Here is a 17,295-nt window from a genome sequence, read left to right as displayed (position 1 = left end):
ACTTGAACACAATAAAAATAACTCTTATTCAACTACACTCGGATACACGCAGAGTTTGCACGATAATTCATTGAACAGACAACCATACAAGCAAACATGGACAAACAGCTGTTTATTACTGGGATTGCAATGGAACACGCATTGACAGAGGAATCAGAGGAATATAACTGCTTCTATATTTATCACGGATCGTAGTGGAACACCCACTGTGAATCGGATAAAATATATAACGTTAGTTGAGGAACACGCTCATCGCTCTGTGAGGAGAATATTCGTTCCCTTTCAGTCGATAACGTCAGACGTAGTCGACGGTCGACTGAAATGGGATCTCGCTAGGGAGCCTATCCTCTTCGAGTACTATTGAACGAGCCAATGTAATTAGCGTGCGTGATTCGCATCACACACTCCGCCCCCGCGGCGCGGGTATAAATACGGAAGTGGATGCACGCACCAGTTGCCTTTCGCTTCGGAGCCGATCGTTTGATGTCTCTGAGAGTGCTGTTGTCTACAACGAGCGGGTGTGTCGGTGTTCTTCAGGAAGACTCTCCCAGTGCTGGTGTTCTACAGCGCGAGTGCAGCGGTGATCGCGAGCTTTGAGCTCTCAACTGCTGTTTTAACAGCAACAAATTTCTAAATGTTTGTGTGTGTTGATGGCTGGTTAGAGGGCGGAAAAGTGAGTGCTTCACTGTTTCAGTTCTCTGTTCAGTGTTGCCGCGGTCATTCCCCTGTGTGCTCCGGCACTGGTGACGGTCATATTTTCTGAAAGAGTAACACAGGTGCGTTTGCGTCTTTTTCAAGATGTCATTCCGTCCGTGCGTTTCTGGGTGCGGTCGTTCCCTGTCTCTCTCTGATGGTCACAACTGTTGTGTCACGTGTTTGGGCTTACAGCATGCTGAGACAGCTTTTGTGGACAGCTCATGTTTTCACTGTGGGAACATGACTGTCGCAGTGTTGAGGGCGAGACTCGCCTTCGTTCGCGGAGAGCGAGTCCCCATTACCATGCCCCACCCTCGGGTGCTGTGTGGGATGGGTGACCGGAGGATAGTGTTGGATGTCCCGCCCGGTAACCATTCCCTGTGGGCTCCTCCCTTTCACTGCAACCACTGGAGCCTCCTGTGTTGTCTGCTGGTCCATCTGTAATGGGTGGGCCAGCGGTTTCACTCGGGGCTCCCCTGGAGGACAGGACGCCGATTGCAGCATCGGAGGGTGAGCTGACTTCTAGAGATGATGACTCGGCTGCATTGTGTACCCCTCGGGAGTTCAATGTTGCCCGAGCCGGATCCAGAATTATAAGCTATGCTGAAACGGGCCGCCGAGGCTGCCGGGCTTGAGTGGAACCTCCACCGTGTCCCTTTCAGTCTCGGTTGGAATCTGGAGTTTGGTATCTTTGGGCGGGCCGCGCTGGTTCTCAGCTCGCCGCCCCAGTGCCTTTCTTTCCCGAAATGCATGGAGAGCTTGTCAGGTGGTGAACAGCATATTTCTCTGCCAGAAACTGCCTGAATAGCTTTTCCCCCTCATTAGCCTTAATGGAGGAACGGTGAAGGGTTGCGAGGTGTCCCTCCATTGGAGCGGTCTGTCGACACAGGTGCACCTGTGTCCGGCGGTCGCTGCCTTTTGGGGGGATCCTCGTCTCCCCCCTAAGGCCTGTGAGTTTTCGTCCGTTCCGACGGGCAGAGCTTACAAAGCCTGTGGGCAAGCCGCTTCCTCTTGCGTGCCTTGGCGTTGCTGCAGGCTAGGGAACCCATGGCATGCACGAGGGTAATCCAGACCGTGCGCTCATAGTTGAGCACCGCACTGCATCCGACCTCACCCTCCGGGGCATGAGTGTCGTAGCGTGCGTGATCGGTCTGGCGATGTCCACCTTGGTGGTCCAGTAGCGCCTTCAATGGCTCAGCCTGGTTGGTATGGCGGATGCGGACAAGGTTCGGTTCCTGGTCTCCCCAATTTCCCAGGTTGGGCTGGTTGGCGACGCTTTGGAGAACTGCATCCAACAGTTCTCTGCCACTCAAGCGCAGACGGAGGTCATCCGGCACATCCTGCCCCGGTGGCCAGCTGCTGCCTCCAAAAAAGCCGCCGGTGGCAGCTCCTCCGCCTGCTCGTCGCCGTGGGCGTTCCCCGGCCGCCGCTCCTGCTCGCCCTCCGCAGCAGCCTCCATCCAGGCCTCAGCATGGAGCCGGCCGCAGTAGAGACGCCCAGCCCGCTCCAGGCGCTGCCAAGCCAGGTGGCAAGCGACAGCGGAAGCTTTCCGGAGCGGGCCGCCCAGGAATGGATGAGATGCTCTTGGAGTGGCACGATCACTCCCTCCCCCCGGGTGAGGGCCGGGTGGAGCCTTTGTTTGTGTGTGTGTCTGTTCCGCCGCTGGCTCCCTAAAAAAAAAAAAAAAAAAAAGTGGAGCAAGCGGTACCCACACTTCAAAGAGAGAGCAATTTCATCTGTTCCTGGGTCCCAAGAGGGCCAGTCTGGCGGGTGTGACCCTGTATAGCCTTACACCCCTCAGCTCCCCCTTGGTCGCCAGCAGGCAGCTTGGTGCGTTTGAGGACCCGGTCATCCGCCTCCTCAAGCGCCCCCTGCCGCTAGTGGAGACAGGTAAGTGTTGCACAGCACACTAACACCACTCTCTCTACTTTTCTGCCCCACCTCAGGCTCGGCTACCCCGCTCAAGTCAGTGATAGTCATCACATTAGGTGTTGAGCAGACTCCTGAAAATTCAGTTATATTCATCACACCGAGTGTTGAGCAGTGCTCCTGACTTGTGCGTGCTTATCTTATCCTGCTGGCGAAGGATTTGATATAGCCGCTCCTCCAGCCGGTACGAAAGCCAGTTGTACACTCGTTCTTCGTGCTACTAGGTGGTGGGTCGTGACCATCTTGGCCCAAGATTGGTCTGCAGCTCCGACCTGAAAGACATGTGCTTAAAAACAGATCTCTACCTTCCGCACCGCAGGCCAGCCTGTGGGTTGCGTGTAAGGGTGGAGTATCAGTACAGTGTCCTTCCCTTCGAGTGCTCCAGAGCCCGGTGGGTCTTCAGGTCAACTGGAAGTGAGTAATCTCGCCCACGGGCTGAGTATCTCTTTTTCAGTTTTGGAGATGGACTCGGTCTAACACGTCTCTCCAATGAGAATGTGTTCAGCTGGTGTTTGAAGTGAGAAAGGGTCCCACTGAAAGAACTTTCAGAGGCTCCTGGGGTATATGGTAGTTGCAGCCATTGGCTTCCTCCATATGTGACGCCTTCAGCGCTAGCTTCACGATCGAGTCCCGAGGTGACCGTGGCAGAGCAGCTCACCCTGTGTGACTATAGTTCATCCCGGTCTGCTGCCAAACCCTCTTCAACAGAGGGGCCATGTGCAAAGGGCTTGTTTTAACGGGGGCCTGGGCGACCCCCGACTACACGGGCATTCGTGCCTCGAGTTGTTAGACATTGCGACCGTTGCGCAAGCTTCCCTTGCATGTCACAACTCACCCGTCGCCTCCTCCTTGGAGTCAGAAGCTTCTGAGGATGCTTTGTTCCACTCTTCCCGCTTTACTCAATCGTGCCGCCGTCGAGCCTCATGACAGTTATAGCCAGGGCAAGTGGAGACTCCATCCCCTGGGTCCAGTTGGGTCATGACCATTCCGGGGCCGCTCAGTTGCCCCCCCGGTTTCATCTTCCCGCCAGTGTTTGTGTAAACCGAGCGGACTACCCTTGGACAAACACTGGCTCTCAGCTGCCCCAGGGGCCCGCAGAAAAGCGTTTAACCCCAGTAAGCCTTCTAAAAGCGACTGCGACTCATGGTCGCCTTGCGCCTGCTCAAGTCAGTGAAATCATCACACTTCATGTTGAGCGGAAATGCTCCTGAAACTCAGTGAAGTTCATCGCACTCAGGTGTTGAGCAGCAATGCTCCCGTAGCTCAGTGAGTTCGTCACACTCAGGTTTTGAGCAGAAATGCTCCTGTAGCTCAGTGAATTCATCACACGCAGTGCTGAGCAGAAATGCCCTGGTGCTCAGTAAAGTTCTTCGCACTCAAGTGTTGAGCAGAAATGCTCCTGAAGCTCAGTGAGTTTATCACACTCAGGTGTTGACCAGGAATGCTCCTGAATCTCAGTGAACTTATCACACTCAAGTGCTGAGCAGAAAATGCTCCTGAAGCCCAGTGATCTTCACATGTTGTGTTGAGCAATGCTCCTGTCTTTTTGCGCCCGTCGCTTGCACCTACGTCCCAGTCAGGAGGAACAGGTCTTCATAGTTGCCCCTTATTGGTCCAACTAGACCTGGTTCCCATCGACAGCCTTCCTGACTTCCCCTGAAAACTCTTTCAGGGACGGGGCACGATGGCACCCGCGTTCTACCCCCGGGGATTCCGGGCGGTCTTACATCTGAACGCGGAGGTTCAGGTGGCTATCACAGGCATGTGATAGTTACCATCACTTCTACGAGCACCCCCTAGAAAGGGGTAGCGTGCTTACGCATTTAGAGTGGAACCTAGTCGTTGAGTGCGTCTTCTCTCCTGAGGAGATCCTGAAAGCTTTCGATCACTTCAGTGCTCTCTTTCCTGCAAAATGGGTTGGAGTAGGCTGTTTTCCTTCATCCTCAGAATGATGTTGCCTCGGTGTTTAAACGACGCTCATCGTGTTGCAGAAGTATGCAGAAGCACGTTCTGATCGTCAGGTTCCTGAGGAGCAAGGTCTTGTAAATCCTTGTGTCCCTCTTTATCCTCTTGGGCCTTGTCCCTGGTGCGACTGCACTGCAGAGACCGCCCCTGAGCCACTGCAGGTAGTGAGTTAAAAATTCTGTTATATCAGTTCTCCTGCTCGCGTGGTCTCTACTAGAGGGTAGGGACTTGCTCGCTTTCGGTCAACGTATTGTGCCTGGAGTCTGGGCCGGCTAACTCTCACAAGCTGAGACCCCGGCTCGGATTGTGCCCAAGGTTCCTACCTCTCCCGTAATAGGAGCAGGTGGTGAGCCTGCAAGCGCTGCCCTGGAGGAGGCAGATCCAGCCCTGGCTTCTCTGTCCGTTCACTGGGACATGTACAGAATGCAAGCCATAGACCTCAGACCAGCTCTACAAATATCTGTTGTTTCCATGCAAAGTTGCACTTAGTGCTTGCCTTCATTTCGGTAAAAATCCGAGATGCAACATGTCCACTTAGGTGTTGAGCTCCTCTATGATGAGTGTAAAGTGCTCCGCCGGGCGTTGACGATATGCTTTGCTAAACAGATTCTAGAGTTGGGGGCTGGACGACACCTAGTTGAACTGCTGCTTCCCGTGGGCTCCCTTCTCATGAAGCCAGTTTCACCGTGAGCCCGGTTCAAGTGTCGGCTTGCTGCGCCATTCCCCTCCTATGGACTGGATACGTGCGCCTTTCTACTCCAGTTGAGTTCCCTTAAAATTGAACCCTGTTGAGTTCCTCCACACCCCTCCGACGTCGGACGTGCGGAACGTCTGGTGTTAGGCCTACCACTCGTAAGCAGTGTGGAACCTGTGTTAGGCTGGGTCCATATGTTGCGGTCCCTACGGCGACCCCATATGTGTATTCTTCCATGATACGGCTCCCTGCGGCGAGCCCGTGTCTTCCCTCGGCAGAGTCTCTCTGCCGTCACTGTCCGGTGTGTCTCCCCCGTCTTAGGCTAGAGCCACCCCAGTGACATTCCATATGTTAGACTGCCCGGTTTCCGCCCAGTTCATATGTTTATTCTCCACGTTACCTTCCTCGGGGTTGGATGTGGCTTCCGCAGCGTCCCTTCCTTCCAATGTACGGGGAACGCTTTCCCAGTGGTCCTGTAGGAACAGCAGTGACTTCCCTGGCCTAAGCCCGGTCCTTCCCCACCTTAAATTTGCGGGGGCATCAGGAGGCTTTGGTTTAGGCACTGGAAGGTAGCAGCGTTAGTGGCGTGTTCAAAGGGTGATCCCATTTCAGTCGACCGTCGACTACGTCTGACGTTATCGACTGAAAGGGAACGTCCTGGTTGCGTATGCAACCCACCGTTCCCTGAAGGAGGGAACGGAGGACGTAGTCCCCTTGCCACTACCGCTGGACCACCGCTGACCCCGGGTTACTCTCGGCTCCTCAGCGAAAAGCAACTAGTGCGTGCATCCACTTCCGTATTTATACCCGCGCCGCGGGGGCGGAGTGTGTGATGCGAATCACGCACGCCAATTACATTGGCTCGTTCAATAGTACTCGAAGAGGATAGGCTCTCTAGCAAGGTCCCATTTCAGTCGACCGTAGACTACGTCCTCCGTTCCCTCCTTCAGGGAACGGTGGGTTGCATAGGCAACCAGGACGTTCTTATATGGTTATTTTAATTACTGCAGTATAATTTCGTTAAGCTCTCTGGCTGATACACACACATATATAGCTTTGAAAGACGCTGGAACAGTAAGTAAGCTATAATCAAGGTATTTCAGAAATTGAGGAACACGCTCAATTCTTATCTTATTGTTGTGTGATATTTTATATCTTGGGTTATTTTACTGCAGTTGAAAATAAAAACATATATGGAGGCATACAGACTAGAGTAACAGCTCTCTCTGGGGTGCATTCACTCAAGCAGCAGAATCCAATTCATTCAAACAGGGCGCGCTCTGCATGCTCTCCATACGTCACACACAGACTCTCGAGGTACGGATCTCTCATCCGCACAAAATGAAAAGATAAATTACTTCGTATATGCTTAAAATTTAGGTTAAACTGCCTGCATTCTCCACCAATAAAATGTAGCGTTTATACGCCCGTATAAATATAACTAATTATTATTCATAACGGATTGTGATAAATAATTAGTAGTTTAATTATTTTCAGAATTTACTGTAGCAGAATCAATAGTATGATCATTTTATCAGTTCATCCAATGAACGGAAAGCATAAACAATTATCAATTCTAGGAAATATGATATCTTCCTGGCCAAGAAAGACTAATTCCCAGCTAATAGCTACATTTAGAAATAATTCAAGGGTAAAAGCATAGGTAGCTTTAGATCGCAGTTCAAGACAATAAATCTGTAAGCACATAACACAAGACAATTATCTTTAAAATATAAACAAGACTTTATTGATTATCCTAGAACATAAAACTAATATCTAACACAAACACACGCACACATACATTCATACGAGTTGCAGAAAGAAAGAGAGTGAGGAAAGAAATGAGTTTTAAGAGTGAGATGGTGAAATCCCAAGTTTCTATATGCACTTATAAGACATGACCTGAACGAACCATCAATCATTAATGTAACCCTTCTATCGTTTCTTAGGCGGGTTATGCAATTTTATCAATATACACCAGTTCAGTCTGGAGGCTACTTGCTTGTCCTTGCGTTGCCTTTAGGGATTCCTTTTCCGTAGTAAAGGGGGTTTCCCGGTCCGTTCGTTTGGCTGATCTTCTCGTGTGCCTGGATAGATCTTGGACAGCCAGTCACGTGGTGTGTTTGCGCGGATGAATGAAAGTCTTTGAAGTTGGAAGCTGGTTTTGCAGTTGAAACGTTAAAACGAAACTTTGCAGCAAAACTTAAATTAGAACCGAGACTTTTAACGAGAAAATAAAGACAAACTTAGGAAAGAAAGAAAATTTAGACGAGAGTAGATGATGATGGCTTGAATGACACTGTTGAACCCGTTATTCTGATCTTAATTTGGGTTCTTTGTCTCTACGCGTCTACATGGTTACTATAACCATCGTGTTTTGTCCCGCCTCCTGGAGGAATTTGGAATTCGGACAATAAGATACTATATGGTTATTTGAGAAGGGGGTCTTTTCTATCCCCCCCCCCCCCCCCCCCCCCCCCTTCTCTCATCGTGAATCATGTGTTATCTGTGGTCTGCTTACTCATCAGCTCGAACAGAGGATTCAGTTTAGACATAATTTCCATTTTAAGAACATACACATTTTTACACAGATTTCAATCCAGCCACCTTCTGAATTAATAATATATGAGCATAATGATAGGAAACATGATACACTTTCATTCACACAGGTAATAGTTACAACAATTAGATGACGTATATGTGATTAAGCATAATAGACACATACAGGGGTCATAGACACAATATAGAATTATGTAGTTGAACGATGTTTGATTATAAGTTCGTCAAGAATTGTTTTGTGATGATTGTATGCATTTTTAAATGAAAAGTCTCTTGTCTCTGTGGTTTTTAAGAGGTCTCAACAATGAGGTCATTCAAAGGTCTTCAAGAAGGGGGAAGTCTGTTTTTCATCTCTGTCATGGGACCTTGGTCCTTAAGAAAGACGTAGTCTGTTAGTCGCAGGGGTCCGGTGACCTCTTGTTAGGGCCTCTTGTTTCACCATTTCTGAACAGATCTGTTTTGCCAAATTATAAAACATTGACAACGTTCTTCCTTCAGTTAAACAATAAAAGGTCCTTCCGGTTGCAGATTCTCTGGAGCCTATGGCTCTGGGTCTGGTGATTTGATTCTGGAATGTGAAGACTCTTTGTGGGATTATGTATGAACACTCACCTAAAAGCTTCAATTGTGTTTGGTTCATTCTCATTGTCGCTACAAGTCATATACACCTAGGAAGGCTTGAGGGTGAGTAAATCATGGGGTAATTTTAATTTTGGGGTGAATTATCTCTTTAAGCGACTTGATGCTTCGATAACAAATTATTATTATTGCTTGGTTTTTTTTTTTACATTTAGAAGAATAGTAAAATTAAAGATGTTGGAAATAAGCAAACCTGTTTTGAAAAAGTGTAGCTTTAAGGCAAGACCTATCCTCTTCTTCATTGTTTAACTTTTTCAGCCTGAAACTTCATGGCATCCCACCAATCCCTCCCTAAACAAACAAACTGTGAGCATTTATTTTTTAATCACATTTTAGACTGAGGTTTCAGTTTTGATGCATGACACTCTTAAAATGATGTTTGGAGTCTCCTATTATCAGACTTTTTAAAGAACTTGCTTATTAAGGATAAAGCTCTGTGCTTTTTATCTGCTAGTTATTGCTTCTAAGAAAACCCATTTTCCAAAAAGTATTTTATTTTATGTTTATGTTTTTATTTTCAGCTTTTTAAAAGCTGCTTAATTTCAAAGTAAATGTCTCAGTTCTGTCCAAAGGTCTTGTTATTCTCCATAAAAATGAAATGTGAGGAAAATTTAATTACGTTTTGAAATGTGTGTGGTGGAGTGAGGGCAACAGGTCAAAATTATTTTACGAGATTAAATATCACAAAATTTCTTCAAACCCAGCACTAGATAATGTTGAATGCAAAGATTTCTGGAAGCAGCATGGTTTCATATCCAGTTCCACCCTGTTTGTACCAATTGCCTTCGAGTGAAACTAAAACGAGCCAATGAACATTGGCATGCAATGTGCTTGGGCCTCGTGCACGCTGAGGCAGCATTCGTGAACGAGTCATGTTCTCACTGTGGGAACATGACAGTCGCAGTGCTGAGATCAAGACTGAGAACCCTCATGCAAGGGGGAGTCTCTTTGGATATTACCAGATCTAGTTCTTCTTCTGGTTCACTTCAGAAGAAGGCTACTTCGGCTAGTCCCATTGGTGGTCTGAGGGTTACAGTGAGGAATGATCCGCCGGGTGCAAGACCCCCGCGAGCTCCTCACTCCTCTGCATCGCTGCCATTGGATCCCCTGGAGGAGTGCGCTGGGCCATCTCGTGGGGTCCCAGTCATTTCCTTCGGGGCTCCGCCGGAGGACCAGATGTCAATGGCTACATCGGAGGGAGAGCGGTCATCTTCGGGAGATGACGACTCGGCTGCGTTGCCCCCTTCGGGTGTGGCAGCTTTCGCCAAGCCGGATCCAGGATCCAGACACTTGCGGCCAGTATGCTTTCCCGGGCGGCCGCAAGTGTCGGGCTTGTGTGGAACCCTCCACCGTGTCCCGAACCTTCGCAGCTCGACGATTGGTTTCTCGGGGCGGGCCGTGCTGGTTCTCAGCGCGCCGCCTCGGTTCCTTTCTTTCTGGAAGTGCATGATGAGGTGACGAGATCGTGGACGGCCCCTCTGGCGGCCAGACACAGAACGAGTCCCTCCTCCTCCGTCACCACTCTCGATGGCGGGGCAATGAAGGGATACGAAGGCGTCTTCCCAGTGGAATGGTCGGTTGCAATGCAGTTGTATCCTAAGACCACGTCCACCTGGCGGGGTAACCCTACGCTCCCCTCCCGCGCATGTAGGTTTTCTTCCAGTCTGACTGGGAAGGCTTACAGTGCGTGCCCTGCATGCCATGGCGCTCCTCCAGGTCTACCAGGCCAAGGTCTCTGTGACATGCAGGAGAGTGGTACTGACCCAGGGGTGCTCCAAGAGCTGCGTACGGCGACGGACCTCGCCCTCCGGGTGACGAATGTCACCGCACGTTCCCTGGGCCAGGCGATGTCCTCGGTTGTGGTCCAGGAGCGACACCTGTGGCTCACCCTGGCCGATATGAGGGAGTCGGACAAAAGTAGGTTCCTGAACTCCCCCATATCCCAGGTTGGCCTCTTCGGTGACGCGTGGAGAGCTACACCCAACAGTTCTCCACCGCCCAGAAGCAGTCGGAGGTCATAAAGCACATCATGCCCCGGAGACAGGCTGCTGCTGCCCCGTCCCCGTCGGCTGCGCCTCCAGCTGCTTGTCGCCGAGGGCTCCCTCCTGCCGCTGCCTCCGCCCCTGCCCAACCTAAGCAGCAGCCTTCAAGGCAGCAGGGTGCCAGTCGCAAGAAAGGTTCCCAGCCCGCTTGGAGTTCATCTAAACCCCCCAGCAAGAGGAGAGGGAAGCGACCCTGAGACGGGCGGCCCAGAGGACGTGATGGCTGCTCTTCGGGAGAGTGCATCTGCACCTCTCCTTCCCCCGAAGGAGGGCCGGGTGGAGAATCTTCTTTTTCCTTTTGTTTCAGTTTCGCCCAAAGTTTCAATAAAAAAGCAGTTTCTACTTCCTCTGGGTCACTCACGGGCGAGTCTGGAGTCAAGGTCGACGTTCAATTGCCTCGCTGCTCCCACTCTCCCCGTCCAAGAGGGCCAGAATGATGTGTGCGCCAAATTCGTTGGTAACTCCTCCGACGAGACGTCTCCGTTCCCTCCTCAGGGAACGAGGGTTACCATATGTACCCGTGACGTTTTTCTTACATCAAGTGCTCAGTTTGCAGAGGGAATTTTTTTCTATCTTACAACCCCAAATCAGAAAAAGTTGGGACATTTTGTAAAATGCAATAAAATCAAGAATCTGTGATTTGTTAATTCTATTTAAACTTTTTTTTATTGACAAAAGTACAAAGAAAAGTTTTCCAATGTTTTCACTGACCAACATAATTGTATTTTGTAAATATGAACACATTTTGATTTTGATGGCAGCAACACACCCCAATAAAGTTGGGACAGAGACATGTTTACCACTGTGTCACTTCACCTTTCCTTTTGATTACACTTTTTAATCATTTGGGAGTTGAGGATACTAATTGTTGGAGTTATTTAGTGGAATATTTGCCCAATCTTGTCTGATACAAGACAGCCGCTCCACAGTCTATGGTCATCGTTGCCTGATTCTCCTTTTCATGATGGGTCATACATTTTCCATGAGAGACATATCTGGACTGCAGTAAACAGGCAGGCACATCTCTTCTATGGTGCAGAGTATCTAGAAACCACTCAGTTTTAGCACGTGCAGAATGAGGCCTGGCATTGTCTTGCTTCCCAGGAAAGATGTCATCTTGATGGCAGTTTATGTCTCTGTACAATCCAAATACATGCCAAATACATGTGTTTGCTTTTGCACCTGTCGCTGGTGAAAGTCTGGTTGGTCCCTTTCGTCTTTTGGACTGAGAACTCGATGTCCATTTTCTCCCAAAAACAAGCTGAAACAGGGACTCATCTGACCACAGCACACATTTCCACTTTCTTCTAGACCATCTGAGATGAGCTCTGGCCCAGAGAACTCGCCGGCATCTCCACATAGAACTGATGTAAAGCTTTCTCCTTGCGTAACAGAGATTTAAGTGGCATTTCTTGATGCAGCGTCAGACTGTGTTCAGTGAAAACGGTTTTCCAAATTACTCCTGAGCACATGTGGCTGTTTTTAACGGATTTGCATGATGGTATCTTGTGCAATGCCATCTGAGGGCTCAAAGGTCACGCACATTCAACAGATGTCTACTGCCTTGCCCAACACAGACTGAGATTTCTCTGGATTCCCTGAATCTTGTGACAATATTATGTATGGAAGATGATGAAAGGCATACATGCTTTGCAATCTTGCATGAGAAATGTGATTTTTTTAATTGTTTGACAATTCTCTCATGATATTTGGCACAAAGTGATGAGCCATGACCCATCTTTGCTTAAAAAGACTGAGAAGCACTTTTACACCAAAACGCGCTGTTGTGCCGTCACGCCCGCACCAAAGTGGAGAGATCCAGAAGAGGCTTGCTTTCAAATTCACTCTGTTCAGCATACGAAGTGCTTGGCTCCGAAGCAAAAAGCTAGTGTGCAATCGCACCAGCTGCTCGTTTATACCCGCGCTAACGAGGGCGCGCAGCTGATGCAAATGTTTGCACGCCAATGTGTATTGGCTTGTTTTAGTTTCACTCGAAGTAGATTGGCCTCTCTAGCGAGATTCCTATTGGTCAGTCATGACCTACGTTGTAGTGACTGACCGATAGGGAACACGATACCCTCAACTATTACCAATTCACCTGCTCATTGTGGACTGTTTCAAAATAGTTTGATAATCTAATTTGGATAATCTTTTCACTTTTATTTGGTCTGTGTCCCAACTTTTTTGGGGTGTGTTGCAAAATTAAAAATTTCATCAAAATCAAAATGTGTTCATATTTACAAAATACAATTATGTTGGTCAGTGAAAACATTGGAAAACTTTTCTTTGTACTTTTGTCAGTTAAAAAAAGTTTAAATAGATTTAACAAATCACAGATTCTTGATTTTAATGCATTTTACAAAATGTCCCAACTTTTTCTGATTTGGGGTTGTATTAAGAGGGTATGCTTTGAGGGCCCACAGGAGAAGCAGAAAATATATGGAGGGAAATATTGATGTGGTACTTGGCCCACAAACTCGGTTTCTGGTTGTATGAAGTGAACAAATTTCTTCACCAGATATTTGAAATATATGTAACAATATTATATATATATATATATATATATATATATATATATATATATATATACACCCAACAACAGGATTATTACGAACACCTGTTCAATTTCTCATTAATCAACCAATCACATGGTAGTTGCTTCAATGCATTTAGGGGTGTGGTCCTGGTCAAGAAAATCTCCTGAACTCCAAACTGAATGCCAGAAGGGGAAAGAAAGGTAATTTAAGCAATTTTGAGCGTGGCATGGTTGTGTCATGGTGTATTGAGGAACGACTGGAAGCAAATGCAAGTAAACAGTTTTAATGATGATAAGGATTCAGTACAAGCAGATGTGAACAGGTGACGCAGGGACTTCGGTGGTCAGGATCCGTGATGAAGTGCTGAAGTGAGGTGACGATGAGACGACAGATGAAACCAAGCGACGAAGACGAAGAACAGGAATACAAGGCAGGAATTGGACACCGGAACACCAACACGGACGACATCAAACAACGATCTGACAAGGATTGGAGAACAGCGGTAAGTATAAGTAGAGTGGTGAGATTGATTGCAGCTGGTGAAATGGATGAGGATCAGCTGAAGTGGATCAGGTGATGTCATACACTCACGCCCACTACACGCGTGCATTCATACCACAAAATAAACACGAGAGAAGAAGGAACAGAGAATGTGTCTACCGTGACAGGTTGTTGGTGCCAGAAGGGCCGGTCTGAGTATTTCACAATCTGCTCAGTTACTGGGATTTTCACGCACAACCATAGGGTTTACAAAGAGTGGTGTGAAAAGGGAAAAACATCCAGTATGCGGCAGTCCTGTGGGCCAAAATGCCTTAACTTTGACTGAAATAACCACTCGTTACAACCGAGGTATGCAGCAAAGCATTTTTGAAGCCACAACACGCACAACCTTGAGGTGGATGGGCTACAACAGCAGAAGACCCCACCGGGTACCACTCATCTCCACTACAAATAGGAAAAAGAGGCTCGAATTTGCAAGAGCTCACCAAAATTGGACAGTTGAAGACTGGAAAAATGTTGCCTGGTCTGATGAGTCTCGATTTCTGTTGAGATATTCAGATGGTGGAGTTAGAATTTGGCGTAAACAGATTGAGAACATGGATCCATCATGCATTGTTACCACTGTGCAGGCAGGTGGTGGTGGTGTAATTGTGTGGGGGATGTTTTCTTGGCACACTTTAGGCCCCTTAGTGCCAATTGGGCATCGTTTAAATGCCACGGCCTACCTGAGCATTGTTTCTGACCATGTACATCCCTTTATGGCCATCGTGTACCCATCGTCTGATGGCTACTTCCAGCAGGATAATGCACCATGTCACAAAGGTCAGATAATTTCAAATTGGTTTCTTGAACATGACAATGAGTTCACTGTACTAAAATGGCCCCCACAGTCACCAGATCTCAACCCAATAGAGCATCTTTGGGATGTGGTGGAATGGGGGCTTCGTGCCCTGGATGTGCATCCCACAAATCTCCATCAACTGCAAGATGCTATCCTATCAATATGGTCCAACATTTCTAAAGAATGCTTTCAGCACCTTGTTGAATCACTGCCACGTAGAATTAAGGCAGTTCTGAAGGTGAAAGGGGGTAAAACACAGTATTAGTATGGTGTTCGTAATAATCCTTTAGGTGAGTGTATATATATATACATATATATAGTGCACACACTATACATAAAAAATAATCTTTAATCCCCTTATTCTTAAAACTTGCTTAAAACATTCAGAAACATGATATGTAGGACAGAAATTTGACACATCACAGTTGAAATGACCTTGTGAAGACATCCCTGAGGGTAATTGGAGTGCTGGTAAGCACCCGCTCAATCGCTCAAATTAAACTCCTAGGATTGTGGCTATCAATCAGAGGGTCTACAAGTGCCTGCAGCTAATTGTTAGTTTGATTAAGCTTGGCTATGTGAAGTGGGACAGCCTGTTAATTAATGAAAACAAGAAGTATGTTTATCAAAAGTAATGAGAGAATGGACAATTGAAAAAAGGATGATGGGAAATAAGTGTATGGAAATATCCAATGATTGTTGCATTCATTCCGTTTGGATTATGATTTTGCAATCACACAAATCGAGGGACGAATTTATTCTGTTGTAACGGGTGACTAAAATCAAAAACATGAATTGTATGTGTATTTACCTGTACCACTCTTGGGGTGCGATAGTTTTGTGTCAAAACAACATGCAGATTTATAGTGTGCCAACTAGCTGTGGCAGTCTGCATCAGAGTGCTAGTTTTGTGTGTCAGGTATATTTAGAAAGCACACAGGTGTGCCCCACATTTGGGCTGGGCACTGATTTAGGGTTATTAACCTCCATGTGTATTATCTAATTCATCAACCCCACACAAAGTAGCCAATTATACAACACTATGCAAAACACCTGACCAGCATTGTTTGCATTTCACCAAGGGTGCTTTTATGAACAGGAACAAATGTCTTTCTCCACAGAAGTGAAGCCACAGGCTGACTTACATGCTGATCAACCACAGATTTGTGTCACAATTTAATCCTAAAATGCAGCATTATTTTAATAGTTTAGATATTACTTGTAGAAGCACAAACAAATAAAAAAGATGCTCCAATTGAGCAAAATGCACAATTGGAATGTTCTTTCTTTCTTTCTTTCTTTATATATTTATTTATTATATTGCTGTTGTTTTTGTTTCGGTGCATTGTAATACTTTTTCATAGCCTGATTTGAATTGAATAACAAAAGATTTGAATAGCAAAAGAGAGAGGCAGAGGGAGGAAAGAAAATGCAAGAGAAAGAAACGGTGTACTGCAAGCTCCTCTTCCACACTCCTCCCCCCCTTCTTCAGACATTTGTACTGGTGAGGAGTGTTTCCATGGCAACGTAACTTTATTAGCTTTCTGCCCTTAACTATTTGGTGGTACTGTAAATACGAGTATACTCCTAAATCACCCAATTTTACATTTTAGACAGTATTAGTCATGTCTACATTAAAGGCATAGTTGCCCAAAAATTTAAATTCTGTCATCATTTTCTTGCCCTCAAAGTTTTTCTTCTGTTGAACACAAAAATATATATATTTTGAAATATGTTGGTAACCAGACAGTTGACGGTACCCATTGACGTCCATAGTAGGAAAAAAAAAATACTATGGAAGTCAATGGCTACCGTCAACTGTCTGGTTACCAACATTTTTCTAAATATCTCCTTTTGTGTTCAACAGAAGAAAGAAACTCAAACAGATTTATGGGTGAGTAAAATATGACAGTTATTTATGTAAATGAATTATATACTGTATATATGATATGATTAATTATTTTCATTTTGGGTGAACTATCCCTTTATTATTAGAAACATTCCAAATTACTGCTCAATTCTGGACCCAGCTGTTTTTTATCCAATCACCTGAGCTGTAAATGTCATATGACCAATTAATCTGGAGTATTGCCAGTCCATAAGCTGAGGCATCATACATATACATGTATAATTTATACTGATAGTATTTATCTTATATACAGCAGATAAAAATATAAGATTGTAATATAATGAAAAATGTTTGGTTTACATGCTGCCCTTCTATTTTCCAATGGCTATTAGAGAACAATTTTGTGTAAAGAATAATGTTGTAAATAATGTACCAGCAGGGGCTAACTGGACCATGTTAATCAGCTAAACAATGACCCATTGAAACAAATACAGATTAGATCCGATTAAAAAAACATTATTATTTTAAGATGAATGAATTTTGTATATGCTTTTTATAACATGCATTGCTATCTCTACAATTATTTTTGTCTGTGTTATAAAGTGAGCTTTTTTTGTTTTCAACTTCTCTGCAGGTATTTTTAGTGACATTTTAATTCAGCAGCACTCCACCTCCACCCTGTACTTCAAATGTGCCCCTATATGCCTGATTTCCCTGCGCTGATTCTACTACACTGGCAGATTGACGCTGCTGCTACTCCTTTATGAGGATTCCTCCCTCTTCTACATGCAGGGTTCTGTCACTCAGAATATATTGTTGTCATCAGGGCGTCTCTACTTTTCCAGCATGTGTTTGTTTTCATTTTTCATTTCTTGCTCCAAAAATCACTCACAGGCTGTTTTTAAAAAACACTGTGGCACCAAGGCATCAAATCCTGCCTTTTTAAAGGTGTTGTGATTGCATGAACAACACCGGATCAATGCAGTAATACACACCAGATTTAACCAAATTATGATCACACCCCTAAATGCAATGATTGCACA

The sequence above is a fragment of the Siphateles boraxobius genome, unplaced genomic scaffold (assembly GCF_051911475.1).
Source record: "Siphateles boraxobius isolate OS27281-9 unplaced genomic scaffold, OSU_SipBor_1 3, whole genome shotgun sequence".
NCBI lineage: Eukaryota > Metazoa > Chordata > Actinopteri > Cypriniformes > Leuciscidae > Siphateles > Siphateles boraxobius.
The sequence above is the reverse complement of the archived record's forward strand: the minus strand, read 5'-3'. Positions refer to the sequence as shown.